The sequence below is a fragment of the Eleutherodactylus coqui genome, chromosome 4 (assembly GCF_035609145.1).
Source record: "Eleutherodactylus coqui strain aEleCoq1 chromosome 4, aEleCoq1.hap1, whole genome shotgun sequence".
Lineage (NCBI taxonomy): Eukaryota > Metazoa > Chordata > Amphibia > Anura > Eleutherodactylidae > Eleutherodactylus > Eleutherodactylus coqui.
The window spans coordinates 253,606,962-253,630,916 of record NC_089840.1 but is presented as its reverse complement, the minus strand read 5'-3'; the positions used below and the strand labels follow the sequence as shown (position 1 = coordinate 253,630,916).

At 46.6% G+C, this 23,955-nt stretch overlaps 1 long non-coding RNA gene across 2 annotated transcripts in view; it reads left to right on the top strand.

Annotated features, from left to right (window-relative positions):
- The window catches only part of LOC136626232 (uncharacterized), a 58,761-nt gene that overhangs the window by 25,360 nt on the left and 9,446 nt on the right, over positions 1-23,955 (top strand). For both annotated transcript variants that reach the window (XR_010792645.1, XR_010792644.1), the window contains exons 3-4: positions 22,573-22,710; positions 22,909-23,118. This is a non-coding gene — a long non-coding RNA (uncharacterized lncRNA). The remainder of the gene's footprint in view (positions 1-22,572; positions 22,711-22,908; positions 23,119-23,955) is intronic.

Here is a 23,955-nt window from a genome sequence, read left to right as displayed (position 1 = left end):
CTTTTTCTTAAATTAATGATGGAAAGAAATCTTCATTTTTAACGCGGTGTAAACATATTTAATCTGCCGATTCGTGTTGTGCCGTTTGACCTTTTACATGGCATGAATAGAAATAAGTCCGGCAGGTTCATTACAGGAAGGAACTTGTAGGTTGCCGGTTACACTGATGAGCAGTTTAGAGCTATGAAGCTCAAGATCTGATGATCCGTAACCTGACCAGCGCCGCCACGATGGTCTCAATGCCCATCAACGGGGGTAACCTGTCAGCCGGTGAAGTAGTTAATTGGGAGACGTTTCTGTATATGCTGTTTTTACTTCTTCCTCCTTGTTGAGGATTGTAATACAAGTCAGTCTGATGGATGCTGCACTTGGAAATAAAAGTCAGGATTCCGTAATAATCCGTAGTAATTGTACTCAAGGGAATATTAGCAGGGTAGACCCAAAAGAGGGACAGTCACAAAAACATCCTATTATAAGGGTCTCTATGGTATGAAATAATGAGAAAAGATGTATATGGTGAGTTTCCGATTGTTAAAGTGAGTCTCCGGGAGACCTTTGTACTCTACAGATGCAATGCAACATTATTACTTGTGAATGCCAATTCTCCTGGTTCATCATAAATACCCTGCAGTCGTCCATATGGGATTGCCTTTCTAATGGCAACTCTCCAAAAATGTATCATTAAAGTGAAGTTCCATCTTATGGACCTTTATCTAATATGATATTGGAATCACTTTACACTTTTCATATAAATAGGCATTGACCAATCAGAGATCGGTGCACAATGTGCAGTAGGTAGTTAGAAAATTGGTGGGAGCATCTTGGATTGCCGAAAACAGCACCTACAGAAGGTTGCAGAAAAGAAGTAATATAACCCACCCTCTCCTCTGTCCCGTAACAGAATTTTGTCAGAGGGTCTCTTTAACTGTTTCTACTTTGAACATAATACACGGACCTGCCAAAGGTTTATTAAATGGAACTTACAGCTCCCTAAATCCCTAAGATTATGTAAGACTGGTTTAATAGGACCACATTGGGTCCATTTCTGTGCCCTACTGCAAAAACTGTAACAGGGTCTAATAGTGGGGTACTTATGTGATATAGATGGCAAACCTATTGCACGGCCATTTGTTAACTAGTACTACTAGAATAAGGTGACCAGACGTCCCGATTTAGGCGGGACAGTTCCGCTTTGGGACCCTCTTTCCCACTGTCCCCAGGGTCCCTAAATGAGACAGCCTTTTTCACGCTTTTGGGACGTCTGTCCCACTTATATCCTACTTTTGGGACGTCGGGTCATCAAAAAAAGAATTACCACCTGGAGTGCTGCAGCGTCCTAGCTGATAATTACTTGGTGGCACCGCTACCAATGTACAAACTGACAGCAGTGCATGCATCCGGGATCCTCCTTGGATCAGCTGGGATCACTATTACCACTGGGGCCAATATAGGGGACACTATTACTACTGAGGCCACTGTGGGGGTCACTATTACTATTGCAACCAATATAGGTGACACTATTACTACTGAGGCTAGTGTGGGGGTCACTATTACCACTGGGGGCAATGTAAGGGACATTATTACTACTGAGGGCACTGTGGGGGTCACTATTACTACTGTAACCAATATAGGGGGCACTATTACTACTGAGGCTAGTGAGGGGGTCACTATTACCACTTAGGCCAATGTAAGGGACATTATTACTACTGTGGCCACTGTGGGTGTCACTATTACTACTGGGGCCAATATAGAGGACACTATTACTACTGAGGCCACTGTGGGGGTCACTATTACTACTGCAACCAATATAGGGGACACTATTACTACTGAGGCTAGTGTGGGGGTCACTATTACCACTGAGGCCAATGTAAGGGACATTATTACTACTGAGGCTAGTGTGGGGGTCACTATTACCTCTGGGGCCAATGTAAGGGACATTATTACTACTGATGCCACTGTGGGGGTCACTATCACTACTGCAACCAATATAGGGGACACTATTACTACTGAGGCTAGTGTGGGGGTCACTATTACCACTGGGGCTAATGTAAGGGACATTATTACTACTGAGGCCACTGTGGGGGGACACTATTACTACTGAGGCCACTGGGGGTAACTATTACTACTGGGGCCAATATAGAGGACACTATTACTACTGAGACCACTGTGGGGGTCACTATTACCACTGGGGCCAATATAGAGGACACTATTACTACTGAGGCCACTGTGGAGGGTCACTATTACCACTGGGACCAAATAGGTGACACTATTACTACTGAGGCCACGGTGGGGGACACTATTACTACTGAGGCTAGTGTGGTGGTCACAATTACCACTGGGGCCAATGTAAGGAACATTATTACTACTGTGACCACTGTGGGTGTCACTATTACTACTGGGGCCAATATAGAGGACACTATTACTACTGAGGCCACTGTGGGTGTCACTATTACTACTGGGGCCAATATAGAGGACACTATTACTACTGAGACCACTGTGGGGGTCACTATACTATTGCAGCCGATATAGGGGACACTATTACTACTGAAGCCACTGTGGGGGTCACTATTACCACTAGGGTCAATATAGAGGACACTATTACTACTGAGACCACTGTGGGGGTCACTATACTATTGCAGCCGATATAGGGGACACTATTACTACTGAAGCCACTGTGGGGGTCACTATTACCACTAGGGTCAATATAGAGGACACTATTACTACTGAGACCACTGTGGGGGTCACTATTACTACTGTAACCAATATAGGTGACACCATTACTACTGAGGCTAGTGTGGGGGTCACTATTACCACTGGGGCCAATGTGAGGGACCTTATTATTACTGAGGCCACTGTGGGAGTCACTATTACTACTGGGGCCAATATAGAGGACACTATTACTACTGAGACCACTGTGGGGGTCACTATACTATTGCAGCCGATATAGGGGACACTATTACTACTGAAGCCACTGTGGGGGTCACTATTACCACTAGGGTCAATATAGAGGACACTATTACTACTGAGACCACTGTGGGGGTCACTATACTACTGCAGCCGATATAGGGGACACTATTACTACTGAAGCCATTCTGCACGTGGCAGCATACCTCAAGCTGACTTAGGCTGCTTTCACAATGCCATAAAAAAAAAAGAATCGCACGATATTTGTGCGTCGCAGGATGCGCAAATTTTGCACAAACATAAACCCCTTATATGGAATGGGGTCATATATATGAGCGATTTTTTGAGTTTTTTTCCCCCCGCATCACATTACGGTGTGGGAGAAAATCGCGGCTTGTCCCATCTTATCAATGGGGCAGAAAAAAACATTGGCCGGCATGCAATGTGCACACGAATGCCAGTACATCGCATGTGCACAAGTTGAATATCGGATTAAGTTTCACGGCCCAATATCGCGCTTGGCCTCCGTATTCAGCCTAAAATGACGTGTTGGCACTTTAAATAAGTGGGTTTTGGGTGTCCGTTTGGGCACTTGGTCAATAAACGTTTCGCCATCACTGCCCTATAGCAACACCCTGATACCAAGTGCCATACGGTTTATTCCAGAAACAAGATCTCACATGAAAGCTCCCGACAGAGGGAGAGATTGGGCTTTTTGTAAGCCTATGCTTATTTTTCGTGCAGCGCATAAGTCTATAGAGGATATTTTTAAATAATTGTAGGTAGCGAGGATCGTATTTCTCCTCCGTCATTTCCCGCTGTGCACACATGCTGCTGCTGTGTAGTCATACATAATTGACACAGAGGTGACTGATTGAAAGACATCCCCCCCCCCCCTCCAGGCCCGGCATACATTGATTTGTTAGCATTCCTATATCCCTCGTTGTCTTCATAAAAAAAGAAATATCCCCCAGTGATCATTTTTATCTCTAGAGTATTATAATTTCGTTATTTCATGGAGATGTGGAATTTATTTATTTCTCGCAGAATGATAAACCTCCAATGTCGGTGACAAGTAGATTTTAATATCAACGGCATTATGAACCCGTCCTTCTCGGTGTAATATATCCCTTTCGGATAGAGTTTAATAAACACTGGGATTCCATTGCGGATGTTGGCGTGTACGGAGCCGCGCTGTATGTTGGCTTGATAAATGAAAAGGCAGGTTGTGGCATTTAGGAAAGAATACTTGGCTATGGAAGCGTCACCTCCGTGGAATAGTCATCGAACCCTATTGACTAGGACCCCACCAACAATACTGCATGCATATAAGTAATGGACTTCCAGATACAAGGCCATGGCTGCTAACTAGAGATGAGCGAGCATACTCGTCCGAGCTTGATGCTCGTTCGAGTATTAGGGTGTTCGAGATGCTCGTTACTCGAGTCAATTCCATTTCCTTCCGTGAAAAATCTGCGCCATTTTCTGGCCAATAGAAATGCAGGGAAGGCATTACAACTTCCTCCTGTGACGTTCCAGCCCTATCCCACCCCCTGCAGTGAGTGGCTGGGGAGATCAAGTGACCGCCGAGTATATAAGGCAGCCCCACCCGCTCGCCGCAGACACACGCTGGCAGAGATTAGGGACAGTGCTGCTGCTGCTGCTACAGGGAGATTGTTAGCGTCTGCAAGAACCCCAACAGTCCTTCTTAGGGCCACAGCTCACCTAGGGCACTACTGTTGTGGCTGCTGGAAGCAGTTGTGCACTTTTTTTTTTTTGTATATCGGGCGTGCAGCCCCATTACAGCTATAGCGTTCTCAGGCTGCAGTCTGTACTACGTAGTATAAGGGGAAGTATTGGTGAGGCAGGGACAGTGGGTAGTGTGGAATCCTGTCTAGAGCAATCCCAACGGTCCTTCTTAGGGCTACCTATGCATTTAACTCCGTGGTTGCTGGGTGTTGTAGTACCTCAGCATTGCACAGCAAGGCCTGCGTTCAGCCTTCAGTTACATTTTTTGCTGGGTGCAGTTAGTGTAACGTAAGGGCATTCTGCCTCCAAGTGCACGCCAAGAAAGCACTAATTTTTTGCACCGCTCTGTGTTACCAGTCAGCTGCCCGCACAGTGTATGGTGGCAAACACCCATAGAGGGAAAGTCCAATACACGCTCCATAGCCTGCATTGCATTGAAAAAAAAACTATTTTAAAAAAGAAATCCTTTTTACGGCTGCTTGTAACCCAGTGCATATCACTGCGTGGCCTGTGGGACTTCAGGTGCATCACAATTGCATATTGCACAGCTAGTTCTGCTTGCATCCTTCCTTATAATTTATCTCTGGCTTCATTTTGCGTTGTATAACCGCTGACAGCCACCAACTGCGCGGCAAAAATTTTTACACCGCTCAGTGTCTGCTCGATTCTTAATCCACCATGCTGAGGGGTAGGGGTAGGGGTAGAGGACGTGGACGTGGTCGAGGATGCCGAGTTCCATGTGAGGGTGTGGGCATAGGCCCAGTTCCTGGTCCAGGAGAATCGCAGCCGGCTGCTGCACGATTAGGAGAGAGGCACGTTTCTGGGGTCCCCAGCTTCATATCACAATTTTTGGGTACACGTGGTAGACCTTTATTAAAAAACGAGCAGTGTGAGCAGGTCCTGTCGTGGATGGCAGAAAGTGCATCCAGCAATCTATCGACCACCCAGTCTTCTACGCCGTCGACTGCTGCAACTCTGAATCCTCTGGCTGCTGCTCCTCCTTCCTCCCAGCCTCCTCACTCCATGAAAATGACACATTCTGAGGAGCAGACAGACTCCCAGGAACTGTTCTCGGGCCCCTGTCCAGATTGGGCAACAATGGTTCCTCTCCCACCGGAGGAGTTTGTCGTGACCGATGCCCAACCTTTGGAAAGTTCCCGGGGTCCGGGGGATGAGGCTGGGGACTTCTGGCAACTGTCTCAAGAGCTTTCAGTGGGTGAGGAGGACGATGATGATAAGACACAGTTGTCTATCAGTGAGGCAGTAGTAAGGGCAGTAAGTCCGAGGAAGGAGCGCACAGAGGATTCAGAGGAAGAGCCGCTGGATCATGAGGTGACTGACCCCACCTGGTGTGATAAGCCAACTGAGGACAGGTCTTCAGAGGGGGAGGAAATTGCAGCCGCAGGACAGGTTGGAAGAGGCAGTGGGGTGGCCAGGGGTAGAGGCAGGGCCAGAGCGAATAATCCACCAGCTGTTTCCCAAAGCACCCCCTCGCGCCAAGCCACCGTGCAGAGGCCAAGGTGCTCAAAGGTGTGACAGTTTTTCACTGAGAGCGCGGACGACCGACGAACAGTGGTGTGCAACCTTTGTCGCGCCAAGATCAGCCGGGGAGCCACCACCACCAGCCTCACCACCACCAGCATGTGCAGGCATATGATGGCCAAGCACCCCACTAGGTGGGACGAAGGCCGTTCACCACCTCCAGGTTGCGCCACTGCCTCTCCCCCTGTGCCCCAACCTGCCACTGAGAACCAACCCACCTCTCACGACACAGGCACAAGTCTCTCCCGGCCTGGACCCACACCTTCACCTCCGCTGTCCTCGGCCCCATCAAGCAATGTCTCTCAGCGCAGCGTCCAGCTGTCGCTAAGAGAATCGTTTGAGCGAAAGCGCAAATACGCCGCCACGCACCCGCATGCTCAAGCTTTAAATGTCCACATAGCCAAATTGATCAGCCTGGAGATGCTCCCGTACAGGCTTGTGGAAACTGAGGCTTTCCAAAACATGATGGCGGCGGCGGCCCTGCGCTACTCGGTCCCCATTCGCCACTATTTTTCTCGGTGTGCCGTCCCAGCCCTGCACGACTACGTCTCCTGCAACATTGTACGCGCACTCACCAACGCCGTTATTGGCAAGGTCCACTTAACAACGGACACGTGCCACCTCCACTAAACCTTCCTCCTCCTCCTCCAACGCAACCTCTACCTCACAATCAACACATGTCAGCAGCAGCACGTTGCCAGCAGTCGGTGTGGCGCGGCGCGGTAGCACAGCAGTGGGCAAGCGTCAGCAGGCCGTGCTGAAACTACTCAGCTTAGGAGAGAAGAGGCACACGGCCCACAAACTGTTGCATGGTCTGACAAAGCAGACCGACCACTGGCTTTCGCCACTGAGCCTCCAACCGGGCATGGTCGTGTGTGACAACGGCCGTAACGTAGTGACGGCTCTGCAGCTCGGCAGCCTCATGCACGTGCCATGCCTGGCCCACGTCTTTAATTTGGTGGTTCAGCAGTTTCTGAAAGGCTACCCACACTTGTCAGACCTCCTCGGCAAGGTGCTCCGGGTCAGCGCACATTTCCGCATGTCCAACACGAACGCTACCACCCTGCGGACCCTGCAACATCGGTTTAATCTGCCAGTGCACTGACTGCTTTGCAACGTGCCCACACGGTGGAACTCTACGCTCCACATGTTGGCCAGGCTGTATGAGCAGCGTAGAACTATAGTGGAATACCAACTCCAACATGGGCGGCGTAGTGGGAGTCAGCCACCTCAATTCTTTACAGAGGAGTGGGCCTGGATGGCAGATATCTGCCAGGTCCTTGGAAACTTTGAGGAGTCTACCCAGATGGTGAGTGGCGATGCTGCAATCATTAGCGTCACCATTCCCCTGCTATGCCTCTTGAGAAGTTCCCTGCAAAGCATTAAGGCTGATGCTTTGCGGCCGGAAACGGAGGCGGGGGAAGACAGTATGTCGCTGGATAGTCAAAGCACCCTCATGTCAATATCTCAGCGTGTTGAGGAGGAGGAGCGGGAAGAGACAGCTGGGCCCACTGCAGAGGGTACCCATGCTGCTTGCCTCTCATCTATTCAGCGTGTATGGCCTGTGAAGGAGGAGGAGGATCCTCAAAGTGATCTTCCTAGTGAGGACAGCCATGTGTTGTGTACAGGTACCCTGGCACACATGGCTGACTTCATGTTAGGATGGCTTTCTCGTGACCCTCGCGTTAGATACATTCTGGCCACTACGGATTACTGGGTGTACACACTGCTCGACCCACGGTATAAGGAGAACCTTTCCACTCTCATTCCCGAAGAGGAAAGGGGTTCGAGAGTGATGCTATACCACAGGGTCCTGGTGGACAAACTGATGGTAAACTTCCCATCCGAAAGCGCTAGTTCCAGAAGGCGCAGTTCCGAGGGCCAAGTAACAGGGGAGGCACGGAGATCAGGCAACATGTTCAGCGCAGGCAGGGGAACACTCTCCAAGGCCTTTGCCAGCTTTATGGCTCCCCAGCAAGACTGTGTCACCACTCCCCAGTCAAGGCTGAGTCGGAGGAAGCACTGTAAAATGTTGGTGAGGGAGTACGTAGCTGATCGTACGACCGTCCTCCGTGACGCCTCAGCTCCGTATAACTACTGGGTGTCAAAGCTGGACATGTGGCACGAACTCGCGCTGTATGCCCTGGAGGTGCTTGCTTGCCCTGCTGCTAGCGTCTTGTCAGAGAGGGTGTTTAGTGCAGCTGGGGGAATCATCACGGATAAGCGTACCCGCCTGTCAACTGACAGTGCCGACAGGCTTACACTCATAAAGATGAACAAAGCCTGGATTTCCCCAGACTTCTCTACTCCACCAGCGGACAGCAGCGGTACCTAAAGCTTATTTTCACTGCAACCGCGGATGCAAGCATTGTTCTCTATCATCGTAAAAAATGGGGACCTTTACCTTTGTCAATCTGTGTATGATATTCGTCCTCCTCCTGAAACCTCACGTAATCACCCCGGACTGGCAATTTTTCTGTGGCCCAAAAGGCTCATATAACTTTTGTAAACAATATTTATACATTTCAATTCTCATTAAAGCATTGAAACTTCCACCTGAAGCAATTTTTATTTTAACTGGGCTGCCTCCAGGCCTAGTTACAAATTAAGCCACAGTAAGCTAAGCGATTAATGGGTTTCACCTGCCCTCTGGGTTGGGCATGGGCATTTTTTCTGGGGTACATTTGTACTGTCGGTACACCAATTTTTCGGGCCCTCGCCTACAGTGTAATCCAAGTAATTTTTATGGGCTTCACCTGCACTCATGGTACACCAATGTGTCTGGGGTTGGCCTACACTTTTGCTACAGAAATGTAACTCTGTTCCACCTACCTATACTTCTGCCACAGTAATGCTACAGGGGTCTGACTATACTTCGGCAACAGAAATGTAACTTCGGTCTGCCGATACTTCTGCTCCTGAAATGTTACCTTGGTTTGTGTATACTACAACTACTGAAATGTTACTAATACTGGGCTCTCGCTATACTGCTTCTACGTAAATGTAACTGGGGTCTGTCTATACTGTTGCTACTAAAATGTTACTGGGGTCTGTACCTACTGCTGCCAAATGAAATGTTACTGGGGCCTGTCCCTACTGCTGCCAATGAAATGTTACTGGGGTCTGTCTATACTTATACTACTGAAATGTTACAGGGGTCTGTCTATACAGCTGCAAATGAAATGTTACTGGGGTCTGTCCCTACTGTTACTACTGAACTTTTACTGGGGTCTGTCTATACTTATACTACTGAAATGTTACTGGGGTCTGTCTTAACTGCTACTACTGAAATTTTTAAAATACTGTGCTCTCCCTATACTGCTGCAAAGGAAATGTTAATCTGCTGCTTTGCCTATACTGCTTCTACGTAAATGTTACTGGGGCCTGTCTGTGCTACTACTACTACTGAAATGTTAAAAATACTGTGCTCTCCCTATACTGCTGGAACGGAAATGTTAATCTGCTGCTTTGCCTATACTGCTTCTACGTAAATGTTACTGGGGCCTGTCTGTACTACTACTGAAATGTTAAAAATACTGTGCTCTCCCTATACTGCTGCAACGTAAATGTTTATGTGCTGCTTTGCCCATACTGCTTCTACGAAAATGTTACTGGGGCCTGTCTATACTGCTACTACTGAAATGTTACTAATACTGGGCTCTCCCTATTCTGCTTCTACCTAAATGTTACAGGGGTCTGTCTATACTGTTGCTACTAAAATGTTACTGGGGTCTGTCTCTACTGCTGCCAATGAAATGTTACTGGGGGTCTCTCCCTACTGTTAGTACTGAACTGTTACTGGGGTCTGTCTATAGTTATACTACTGAAATGTTACAGGGGTCTGTCTATACAGCTGCTACTGAAATGTTACTGGGGTCTGTATATACTGCTGCAAATGAAATGTTACTGGGGCCTGTCACGGATGCTGCCAATGAAATGTTACTGGGGTCTCTCCCTACTGTTAGTACTAAACTGTTACTGGGGTCTGTCTATACTTATACTACTGACATGTTACAGGGGTCTGTCTATACAGCTGCTACTGAAATGTTACTGGGGCCTGTGTATACTGCTGCAAATGAAATGTTACTGGGGCCTGTACCGACTGCTGCCAATGAAATGTTACTGGGGTCTGTCTATACCTATACTACTGAAATGTTACAGGAGTCTGTCTATACAGCTGGAAATGAACTGTTACTGGGGTCTGTCTATACTTATACTACTGAAATGTTACAGGGGTCTGTCTATACAGCTGCTACTGAAATGTTACTGGGGTCTGTGTATACTGCTGCAAATGAAATGTTACTGGGGCCTGTCCCTACTGCTGTAAATGAAATGTTACTGGGGTCTGTCTATACTGCTGCAAATGAAATGTTACTAGGGCCTGTCCCTACTGCTGCCAATGAAATGTTACTGGGGTCTGTCCCTACTGTTGCTAATGAAATGCTACTGGGGTCTGTCCCTACTGATGCAACTGAAATGTTATTGGGGCCTGTCTATACTGCTACTACTGAAATGTTACTAATACTGGGCTCTCCCTATACTGCTGCTACGGAAATGTTACTGGGGTCTGTCCATACTCTTACCACTGAAATGTTACTAATTCTGGGCTGGGCTCTCCCTATACTGCTGCTACGGAAATGTTACTGGGGTCTGTCCATACTCTTACCACTGAAATGTTACTAATTCTGGGCTCTGCCTATACTGCTGCTACTGCTATGTTACAGGGTTGTGGAAACGTAGGCTCCCCAAAGACATGATGGCGGCGAAACCACGCTACTAGGTCCCCAGGCGCGACAATTTTTCAGCAACGCGGTTACTGGGAAGGTGCATATAACCACGGACACGTGCACAGGACACATACTGCCTCAAAAACATCCCCCTCCTCCTCCTCCAACAATGAAAACATTCTTGGCAAATGCTTTCACAGTGGTCCATCTGGCGGCAATCCAAGTATTTCACCTTAAACGACACAATAAGAAAGCCCCCCGCCACGGCCCACTAATCCTGGCCACATTCCAAAGACCAACTAAATAAAACCGCGGTACTAGTCCGTTATCCCTAGCTGAAACTTTCAGCCGACTGGTAGAGCAATGGTGGCTTCCAACTTGTTGGTACTGCTAAGTCCAAAGATAAGCGTACAGCTGAGTTCGGAATACAGGTGACTATAGAACACAGCATCCCTGCAGGACAAGGGACAGAGTAGCAGCAGGCACCGATCCTTCGTGGAAGCAGGCCATCTGAGAACCACATACTCCCTGAATGATTTTGGACAGACTGATGATGAGGCCTTTACTTGTGATCGTCTTTGGTAATTCCTAAGAAAGATGCTTGCGTGGTAGTAGCCGGAAACTTGGATTGCTATTTGCTAATACTTTGAAATGGACAACAGAAAACATATGCTGGGCACTGCAATGGGATTTATTTATGTACCGCCGGTGGGTTCACACGGACTTCACATTAGGGAGTTGTACCTGCCTGTGTGTACTTATAAAAAACCCCAGTCTGACTGGGGCATGCAGCGTGGGCCAAAGCCCACCTGTATTTAATCTGACATTAGCTCAGCTGTGCAGGGCACTGCAATGGGATTTATTTATGTACCGCCGGTGGGTTCCAGGGAGCCACCCATGCTGTGGGTCCACACGGACTTCACATAAGGGAGTTGTACCTGCCTGTGTGTACTTATAGAAAACCCCAGTCTGACTGGAGCATGCAGTGTGGGCCGAAGCCCACCTGTACTTTATCTGACGTTAGCTCTGCTGTCCAGGGCACTGCAATGGGATTTATTTATGTACCGCCGGTGGCTTCCTGGGACCCACCCATGCTGTGGGTCCACTACACACAGACTTCCCATAGGGGAGTTGTACCTGCCTGTGTCTACTTATAAAAAAACCCAGTCTGACTGGGGCATGTAGTGTGGGCCGAAGCCCACCTGTATTTAATCTGACGTTAGCTCAGCTGTGCAGGGCACTGCAATGGGATACATTTATGTACCGCTGGTGGGTTCCAGGGAGCCACTCATGCTGTCGGTCCACACGGACTTCACATAAGGGAGTTGTACCTGCCTGTGACTATTTCTAAAACCCCCCAGTCTGACTGGGGCATGCAGTGGGCCGAAGCCCACCGGTACTTTATCTGATGTTACCTCAGCTATCCGGGGGACTGCAATGGGATTTTTTAATGTACCGTCAGTGGCTTCCTGGGACCCACCCATGCTGTGGGTCCACTCCACACAGACTTCCCATAGGGGAGTTGTACCTGCCTGTGACTATTTATAAAAAACCCCGGTCTGACTGGGGCATACAGTGTGGGCCGAAGCCCACCTGTATTTAATCTGACGTTAGCTCTACTATCCGGGGCACTGCATTGGGACAAACTACAGGATCAATACAGCGCTAATGAGACGTGCACAGCTACGCTAGCATTGGAGTCCGCTGTAGGCCCGCGATTGCTGAGGGTTTGTGCAGAGGCCTATGTCCTTGGTGCAGTGAAAGTCCGCTTCCTGCCTACGATTGCTGAAGCTGTGGGCCGAAAAAAAAATGTAGTGGGCGCGGTGCAAGTCTGCCATGTTTGGCCACTCAGATTTATTAATTGTTCATGTCTTGGGTTTCCTAGGACCCACCTATGCTGTTGGTGCAAACTTAGCTCCCATCGCGGTGTTTGACCTGTCTGGCACAAAGGCACTGACTGACTTGGGTAGAGGGCAGAGCGCTGACGGCTTTCCCTTTGCAGTGTGGATTGAGCTATGCGACACCATGACAGAATAAATACTGTGTGGGCACATGGATTCCCGATTGCTATGCCCACGTTTGCAGCTCCTGACGGAGGTGGCACAGGATTGGAGTTCTCATTGCTTCTGTACAGCATTGTGGGCTATCGCCCACACTTTCAAAGAGGGTCGCTGCCCGGCCTGCCAACCCTCTGCAGTGTGTGCCTCCGGTTCCTCCTCATGGCAGACGCACTTATAACTAGACATGAGGGTGGTGTGGCTATGGGGCCAGCGTGTGGCATGAGGGCAGCTGAAGGCTGCGCAGGGAGTGTGTGCTGTGGATGCTGGGTCGTGTGGGGGGGTTGGGCAGCATGTAACCCAGGAGAAGAGGCAGCGGTGTGACCCGCAGGCAGTGATTGTGCTTAGTTGGAGGTAGTGTGGTGCTTAGCTAAGGTGTGCCTTGCTAATGAGGGTTTGTCAGAAGTAAAAATTGTTAGGGGGGGGGGGGGCACTCTTGCCGCTATTGTGGCTTAATAGTGGGACCTGGGAACTTGAGATGCAGCCCAACATGTAGCTCCTCGCCTGCCCTATCCGTATCTGTGTCGTTTCCATCACTTTCTTTGGTTTTCCAGATTTTCACAAATGAAAACACTAGCGGAGCATCGGTCATATACAAAAATGCTCGGGTCGCCCATTGACTTCAATGGGGTTCGTTACTCGAAACGAACTCTCGCGCATCGCGGAAAGTTCGACTCGAGCAACGAGCACCCGAGCATTTTGGTGCTCGCTCATCTCTACTTCTAACACATATACCTTTACGTATACCTTACAGGTCCATAGAGAACAGTAAAGTTCCACCTTATCAACCATGACCTATATGATATTAGTATCCCTTCCCCTCTGCAAGTTTGATCAACTTCATTGATAATGCTCATTTGCCCTTCAGATGCCATCAGTGGCAGGACCAGCCTTGCTTTAGATAGCACCCCGTGTGAAATGTGTTTTGACGTCCCCCCATCATAAGAAAATTTTTTAATATAAATATATATATATATATATATATACAAATAGACCTAGGTTCAGCACCGGAGCCAAGTTCAGTGAGTAGATACAGTTTGATAACGAAGTTTATAACATAGATACAGCATGAGAAACACACTTGTTACATAGATAAAGCTACAGAAACAAGCTTATAACATGAATACAGCACCAGGACCAAACTCATAATAAAAATACAGGACCAGAACCAAGTTTGTAACATAGATACAGACACAGAACCAGGGTCATAACATTAGATACAGCACCAGAAACATGCTTGTTACATGGATAAAGCTACAGAACCAAGCTCATAACACTAGATACAGCACCAGAAACATGCTTGTTACATAGATAAAGCTACAGAACCAAGCTTATAACATTAATACAGCACCAGAACCAGGCTAATAACATAAATACAGGACCAGAACCAAACTCATAATTTAAATGCAGGACCAGAACCAAGCTTATAACAGAACCAACCACAGTATAGATGCAACTCCAATCGCCAGCTCACCGCATGGATACCCGTCCTGTTGGGTGCATAGACAAGTGCAGGTCCATCGTAAACAGCAATAGATACAAAACTCCCTGGATTACAGAATAAAAACAAGGTTTTATTTAACTTTTATGGATAGGTCATCAATAGTTGATAGGCTTGGGACCCCGACCGGTCAGCTGAGCGGGTGCATGCTGTCAGTGCCGCAATAACACAGAGGTCATAGCTGAAGCAGCGGAAGTCTCCGCACCGACCTCTATGTAGTGGGCGGCGCTTGTAACTGCAGGCATAGGTTTGTTGATTTCAATGAGAGCCATGCCTGCAGTTACAAGCGCCGACCACTACACAAAGATTGGTGCGGAGGCTTCCGCTGCTTCCGCTCCGACTTCTGTGTATTTGCGGGTCGGGGTCCCGAGCAACGAACCCCAGGCGACCAACTATTGATGACCTATCCTGAGGATACTGTAGGTCATCAGTAGTATTTTCCACAGAAAACCCCTTTAATCAAATCCAGGATCCTGTCCTGGCGCAAAATTGGTAAGCAGTTCAAAAAAATATTTTGAATACGGCCAAATTTCGAACCCTCTGCAGGTGAAAAGATTAACCTGATTTTGCTTTTTTTGCTTAAACACACTCTTTTTATTGTTCAGCAAGAAATTTCTCATTGTAGCCTTAAATTTTGCTCGTTCTATTAACCCCCTAGGATATCCTCGTTCTGTTAACGTTCGCTCACTAGTAGCTTTTTCTTTATTCCATGCAGTTTCAGTTGAACAATTTCTCCTTGTCCTTATAAATTCCCCTAAAGGGAATGCGCTTCTTACCTCATAACTTGAGCATGAAGGCTATCCCAGCTAAACTTTTGTTCACCATATACGCTGAAGACTCAAACTCATGTGAATGGAATAAGTAATCCAGAGACTTCAAAAGTAGTCAAGGTACTAATTAACTTTTGAGCGATAATCGTTGTGTCATTTACAGCGCATGATGATCGCTCAAACATTGAGCGATCACCTTGCGCTCCTAGCGGGGTATGCAGAAGACAAGCAGAGCTGCTTGTCTTCTGCATCCAGCTGTTCTCTGCTCGGAGCGCCCGGCTGTCATACAGCCGGGCTCTCTGAGCGGAGGATGCAGAAGACAAGTGGGGCGTCCCTGCTTATCTCCTGCATCCAGATGTTTTCTGCACAGAGTGCCTTGCTGTTATACAGCTGAGCGCTCCAAGCGGGGTATGGAGAACAGAGCTGGACCGCTTTGTTCTTCATACCCAGCCTGTAATCAGCGAGTGGGATATAACTGAAACAATAGTATCAGCTGTATCCCGCTGTGAATCCCTGATCGCTGATCTTTCAGCACCCTGAAAGATAACGATGAGCTTAACGAAAACTGCACGATGTCAGTTACACACAACGATTATTGTTCAAAAGACGGCTTTTGAACGAATTTTGAGCGATAATCGTTGTGTCTAAATGGGCCTTAATTTGAAGCTGCATTATCTATGTGGAAGTATAGTGCTGGGTAGCTGCCCCCTCTATATAAGGAGGATGTGTGAGTGGTTGTTAATTAGTAGCGCGCACATGTGCTCCTCCAATATAGCAGTTTGGCTGTCTGCATGCTGAGCAATGGGTGCATTACCTGCCCTTCTGCATTAGCACAATAGTAAGCATATGGTCATTGTTTTTGTGTTTTTTGTTGCTTTTCATTCATCTGAAAAACACTAGCAAAAAATATAAGCCAAGGTCCCAAAGGTGTTGGCCACTTTGGGCTTCTTATCAGATCTGCATTCAAAACTATGCTATTTGTTGACTGCCACATTATCCACTGGTTCCAAAGACCATACAACATACTCCTGACGCCATATTTTCTCTTTGATATCAGGACACACGTGAATGCCCAAAGGACCTATCCTACAAAATGACGAATTCCTAGAAGCCAATCTAGAATTATCTATCTCACACTCAGGCGCAGGTAGTGGCACCCCCAAGGTGGAAGTTGGAGGGTTAATTGCCCTACTATCCAGATTAGCTGCTGCAGCCTTCAATAATGAAGATATATCGATATCCTTAGGAGATGCGTCAACTGACCAGGCAGGATGACATGATAACTCACTGGATACTTCTGTCCTCGTGACTTCTGAGGGTACCTCTGGAGGGACCATCACTGCCGGGACCGCAGACTGCCCAATAGTTGGTTGACAAGTCATTTGGGAAACTGGAGATGGCACATGGGTTGCAGAGTTACTTGGACTCCTGCTGCATCCATGCTCTTCTCTTCCACCGTGAGTTGAGTCATGATTGCCAGATGACACACCATGCCATGAGGAGACTGTTCTGAAGACGAGGATAAGGATCTGTTAATCCGAGAATATTCTCTACCGCTCCAGCGATCGACTCTTGCTGTTGCTCTGCCCAGAACCTATGGAAGAAGACATGGAGTGAGGAAAAGACCGACATCCCTAAGGCTGGTTCCTGCTAATCTTCTCATTGCTATAGGCATGGCGGTCCTCTACTTCCGAACCCGGAGCCCTACTCTGAGATGCGTGACTCCATGGTGCCACCTGGGAAGAACCTGGCTGGCACCTGGATATTCCTTAACTGGACTCCAAACTGGAAAGCAATGCTGCTATAGCCATGTGAATGTATGTCGGCACCCAATCTGGCATATGGTTATCAGCAGCCCCATGCACCCATGACGGCTGATTGTTACCGGCCTATGACCCTCTTCATGAGCACCACTGTTATTATCCATAGGCCCCAGCAAAGAAGGTTTAGGCATATGCTTAGACTAGGAGACGGGACTTGCCACCCCCTAGAGGTTACAGGCATTGGCACTGAAGGTAGACAGACCCTAAGATCCCCAGTATGCAATGCTTACTCCTTGACATTGGCCCCAGAGAAACCTCCAGCAGCTTGATCAGTGACAAGCAGCCTGTGTGGCAGAAGGAGCGTAGGAGGCAAGAAATGTTATACATATTTATACAAAAGTCTGAAGCTATATTAAGAGAGTTTTCTGGCATTTTACAATGATCTTTTGGGGTCACAGACCTTCACTGCAGTAGCCACGCACATAAGGACATCATTTTTGCAAGTATTGCAATAACAGGACTAGGTTGCAAACCTACCGTATCCTAAGGACAAAAAATCCAAGAAAATTCGGAACCCATGAGATGTCTGAGCTGCAAGTTCCTTAAGCACTGCATGATGCCCCTGGGTAGATGCAGTGCATTTTGAAGGTCCCAGCCCAGACTCGGCTATGTCTTATTTTTCAAAGTGAGGACCGCTAGAGAACGAGAGAGTGCAGACTCTTGTAAATATAGTCAGAGATAAGAGAAGGAGGGGAAGAATCAATGAAACAATTACATGGGAAATACAATAAAACCCATATAGAGAAAATACATTGAATGGCTTTGAAGATGGCTTTAGTCTGAGAACATCCATGAGATGGCAGAGACCTCGATAATGGACAGCCATTAGTGTCTCTTCTCCCGGCCCGCTGGAGTGACCCAGCTCAAGATGTCCATTGATTTTCACATTACTTTTTAATGTCACATATTAAAATCTTTGCAGATTCACTCAGTTAGGCTCATGGTTTATTATCGTTAGTGAGCTGGGGCTCGCAGTGTAGGAGAATCGAACCATAAAGAACAGAAAACTCTGTGTTCAGCGGCTTTTTAACAATGCAGTATGTGCGACTAGATAAGTAACCTCTAACTCTCTTCACAAACAGTCCATACAGCTCCACTTCCATCTGCTGAGATGATGTCTCAGGCTCTGCTCACATCATGTGACGGTCATGAAGTTAAGGTACAGTCATGTGAAAAAGGAAGGATGCCTCATATAAACTTATTTTGCTAGTGCAATAAGATTTTAATCAGTGGGTGAAATCAGCACCAAATCTGACTTGAAAAGCATTCCCTCAACTACACACTAATTTTTATTGCTATATGTCAATGTCATGATAACCCCATGAGATGGCCACAATGCCCCCATGACCTTTACAGTGGTGCTTCATGTCAACCATGATGTCTCTTATGAAAGCCACAATACTTTTTATGCTTGCCAAAATGCTCCTAAGTCAACCACAATTCCCTCTACGCTTCCCACAATGCTCCGTGACAGTCCTAATGTCCCCATGCCAACCACAATGGCCACTATTGCTGCAAGAATGTATCATGACAGCTACAATACCCCCATGACAGTCATAATGCTTTCTATGCCTGCCACTATTCTACATGGCAGGCACAATGCCCCCATGACAGTCATAATGCTTTCTGACTGCCACAATGCTCCACGCCAAACACAATGCCTTCTATAACTGCCATAGTGCCACCTTACCAACTATAATGCCCTCTACATCTACTGTAATCCTCCATAACGCCCATAATGCCGCCATGCCAACCACAATACTCCATGGCAGCCATAATGCTGCCAAGCCAGCCACAATGCCTGCCATAATGCTCCATGACAACTAGAATAGTTGTCACCCAACTTCATCTACCAACCTATGCTCAGTTTCGCGACGGTCTTTCTATTTAGTCTGATGTCATGGAGTGAGAATTCTACCATGCTTTGTAGCAGTACATTTTCTTTGATGCATAAAATGTAAGGACCTTAATCATAATACTGTAATTGCACCACAGTAGAGTGGGGGGTGTCAGAATGAGGGTATTGGAGATGCCAGACATGTCCCAGGGAAGATATATAATAGTCTTGTACTGGATGGGGTTGCATAGAATGAGGTGAAGTAGAACACAGTTGTGGCAAAGATCAAGCATAGACTGCAATTCCAGAGGGCGAGGTGGCAGAGACCCTGAGAGAATGCCAGTGAGTGGAAGAGGCAGAGTGCTATGTGCCGCAAACCACATCCACCATATTTGGACACAGAGAGTATTACCAACCAGTCAAAGTGAACCCAGTGCTGAGTACCGCCTCTGCCAAGAACTTTGAAACTTGCATACCAGAAATTCAAATTGATAGTTCATTGACTTGACGCTTTTGCCTGGCAGTGGAAAAAGCATTAGTAAGTTGGAATCTAAGGGGGACTTTACATGGGAGAGCTATCATCCAAAAAGTCGCTCAACAGAGCAAATTTAAGCGACAGTGGCCACCAACCTGGTGACGGTCAAGAATTAGTTCACTAGTCGCTTTGTTTCAGCTCACCTAAAAACCGTCACTGGTTGATTATCACCTGATGTAAACAGGTAATCATTGTCTTTCAATGACAAGCCAACAACTTTTCAGTAAGGTGTGCTCTTATTCTGCATGTGCATTCCCTCGAACACTGATTGGCTTCTGCCTTCTCTTGCCCTCCCACTTAACGTTCATTTGTTTTCAAAACCATATAAATAGGTGGCAGTGATCTTTGACTGAACAGTCCTTGCTTCTATAGTCCCTGGTTGGTGTTGGTCTTTGAAGATACACTTGCTGTGGCACCAACTGTTCAGTCAAAACAGCGAGTGTCCATTTGAAGACCACTCGTAGTATTTATGTGCGTTCAGTGGACTTGGCAATCAATGACCATGAATTAAGGAGGGGTCGAAATTTCAAATACATGTCCACCAAAGAACCTCACGCCCCTAAGTATGTCAATGACTCAGTCAGATTACATGCTCATGTTTGACGTTGGCCACCTAGAAATGCTTGCTCAATCTAAAGGGAGCAATCACTGCCAGGGTCTCCCAGATGCCTATACCTAGAGACACAACCGCTTCAAGTCCCCTTTGAACACACACAATGGACTCTACTTACCTTAAGATGTCCTAAGTCACCTGATATGATCCATGTTCTTTGATCATCTACAAATCTCTAAGCCCGTGAAACTTTTTGTTCATCTCCGTTCTTGTCTTGGAGATACCGAAGCTGCATTAGTAGACAGGTGTACTTTAGCAGATTATTGTCATTACCGTTACATTTCCTTGTAGTAAGAAGATTAAACCGAATGTCTTAAATCAGTACAGAAATCCCTTTGCATATTTGTCATACTCTGCTAAGTAACCATCAAAGTCTTATATAATGTAAGCTACTTTTATTGGTCTTCTGAAGTAGGACATTGTAATGTTAAAGTATCCAGAGAATTTCGGAGATGAAATCTTGGCTGTCTCGCTGTAATCAATAGCGAGCTCTAATAATCTTCTAAAAAGCCGGTTGTGAATGGCTTGAGGTGATCATGCGTAGAACTTTACTACTTTGTTTTCTTAAGGTGCTTTTAAGCTCCTTTATCATTCCAGCATTAAAGATTCATGGCGGCCACTGTAATCCCAGAACCAGGCCGGTACTAGAAGAGGTCTGCTTATTCTGTATATGCAAAAATAAAAGGGTAAATACACAATCCAGGGCGGCGCTTGTGATATTCACATGTAAATGGCATTGGATTTCGGCCGATTAGGATATTTTAAATTGCGCATTATGTCCTGGAGCGACGACGATGGAACAATAACTGTACTTGATTGTTTCAGGCTAAGTTTGGTTCCGCTTTAGCAGAATTTTTGCTTGGGGGGAGGGGGGGGGGGGTTACAAATAATACCTGCATTTGGCAATACACAATTATATATATCAAGGAAAGAAAAGGTTCAGTGGGGATTTGATAAGACTGTATGGTCCATAATGCCTATTGCATTGTTAGCCAGGATCACTGTTATTTAACCCCTTACTGACACAGCCTTACATAAGCCATAGCTTTCAAAATTTTTTCATTGGCCTAACTATATGAGAGCATGTTCATTGCAAGACAAGTAGTACTTTTTAATGGCATCAATCTTTGCATCTCGTGTGTAGTGCCCTCGGTCAAATCCACTGATCTTCAATGGGATTCAGGTCTGAGCTCTAGCTGGGCCATTCCAAAACCCTGGTCTTCTTCTGGCGAAGACATTTTTCTGTTGATCTGGTAATATGCTTTGGGTTGTAGTCGTGCTAAAAAGTGAAATTGCTCTTCATCTTTGGCTTTTTAGCAGAGGCCTGAAGGTTTTGTGCCAAAATGGACTGATATTTGGGAATGTTCATAATTCCCTCCACCACCTTGACTAAAGCCCCAGTTCCCGCAGCCAAAAAACAGCCCCAAAGCATAATGCTGCCCCCACTATCTTCACTGAGGTGATGGGCAGTGTTGTCATTGTGCCAAACATACCTTTTGGAATTATGGCCAAAAAGTTCCCCCTTGGTCTCATCAGACCATAACATGTTCTCCCACAGACTTTTGCTAGACTTGGTGTAGATTTTAGCCGGGTTTGGAGGTTTTTCTTTGTTAGAAAAGGCTTCCGTCTTGCCCCCACACCCCACAGCCCAGACATATGAAGGATACAGGTAGGGGTGTAACTATAGAGGATGCAGGGGATGCGGTTGCACCCGGGCCCAGGAGCCTTAGGGGGCCCATAAGACCTCTCTTTTCCATATAGGGAGCCCAGTACTATAAATAAGGCATTATAGTTGGGGACCCTGTTACAGGTTTTGCATTGGGGCCCAGAAGCTTCAACTTACGCCTCTGGATATGGGAGATGGTTGTCATATGTACTACACAACCAGTACTTGCCAGAAACTCCTGCAAGTCCTTTAATGTTGCCGTAGGCCTCTTGGCAGCCTCCCGGAACTATTTTCTTCTGGATTTTTCATCAATTCTTAAGGGACGTCCAGTTCTCGGTAATGTCACTGTTGTGCCAAATTTAATCCACTTCTTGCTGACCATCTTCACTGTCTACCATGGTATATGTAATGTCTTGGAAATCTTTTGGTCCCCTTCTCCTGACTGATAGCTCTCACCAGTCAGACCCCTTTGATGTGTTGTAAGATCTTTATAGCTTTTGCTGAAAAATGCAACTTGGAAAATGTCATCAAAATCCTCCGAGAAGAGCTGAACTCTATATGGGGTAAATCAGAGTCACTGCAAATAATGGCAGCGGAGTACTGACTACTGTTTAGCATGAGTTTAAATGTGATTGGCTAATTCTGAACACAACCAGATCCCCAAATATAAGGGGCTGCGCAAACTTATGCAACAACCTTATTTTAGTTTTGTTATTTTTTGTTTTTAGTATGTTTTTCAATGGAATTCTTCAGAAATAAATCTGAAATGATTCACCTTTGTCAGATTTTTTAACGTGACAAAAACCCAGGATTTTAACAGGTTTGTAGACTTTTTATATCCACTGTAGGTGCAACTGCTGGTCCTTTGAGAGGGGAGACATGAGATACAAGCTTACAGGAGATACGAGCTGCAGGAAGAACAGTGCGGCATCTACCACACTGAAGGGGCAGCATAAACCATTGTCCATGGCCGACGGGAGGGAACGGTGAGTGGCAACTCCGGCTGTAGCCAGGGGCCATAAAATAATGTATTGAAAAGTGTAAAAAAACTGAAAATGGAAATTGCTAGAATGGCCTTTAAAAAGGGGAAATAAGTGAAAAAATACTTTCTACCTATCTCATATCTATCTATATTTCTACATTTTTCACATTGTACAAAATGCTATGTATTATTTCTATTTCAGCTCCAGACAGGTTTTCGTCATTGTAGCCGAGTTCCTGTTCCTCTTTTGAAGTAGATTTTGAAAGGCTATGAAAGTCCCAGAAGGATTAAAGTTAGTGACATATACAGTGGAGGAAAAGCACATGGAGTAACGGCAGTCCAGAGAAGAACAGATTAAAAAAGATGAAGGACAGAAATCTACGCTTGATGCCATATACATTGAAATGACATGGTGGGTCAAGACTGCAGCTGCGGTAGATGTACGATGTGATGTGTCAAGGGATTTTAAAGAGACTGTGTGAGCATGGCCGGCATGATGGCTGAGAGCTCTCTCTATCATCTGCAATTGCCTTGGCCGGTTCGGCCAGAATAGGGAGTGTCAAATCTGTGTGCATTTGCACCAAGGAGGCGGTCATGGCTCTCTTGTCTTCTATAGTAGGCAATAAAGTCATTAACCACTCATAGCCGGGATCTGGCCATGTTAGACTCACTGTTGGCAGATAGCCCATCTCTCTATGGTGGCTCCTTGGCAATGGCATCCACCGTAGGCTTCAAGTAAAGCTTTGGTAGTCACAAATGCTTATGCTCAATAAACTAACGATATAACTATAAACAACTAGACCATAGTAGATCTCTACAGACTCACATAGACCGGGATAATACAACAAATGTCTCTAGAATGCTGTGCAACTGGGGTAGAACGATAAGTGTCACTTTACTGTTCCCATAACAGGGGTAGAACAACTAATATCTCTGAGGCCTTATTGAGGTGTTAATGTATCCAAGAGGCCTACCGGGTCAGGTTGCACAAGTTGGTGAGGAAAGACGATCTGAGTATACAGAAACGATGAGGATCTTGTCCATTGAGCTGGCCAGCACAATGCTTTCTTCCTCTGTAGGGCTGTAGGGCGTAACAAACAGGAGCAACTTTCGACAAACTCTGTCCAGTTCCTCTTTCTCTCTAACACCCAGAAACCGGTCAGAGATGGCAGGGTGGAGTCTGCTGATTTCCAGACCCTCATCCCCAGTGGCACAACGATAACACAGATCACACAATAAGGCCTACACC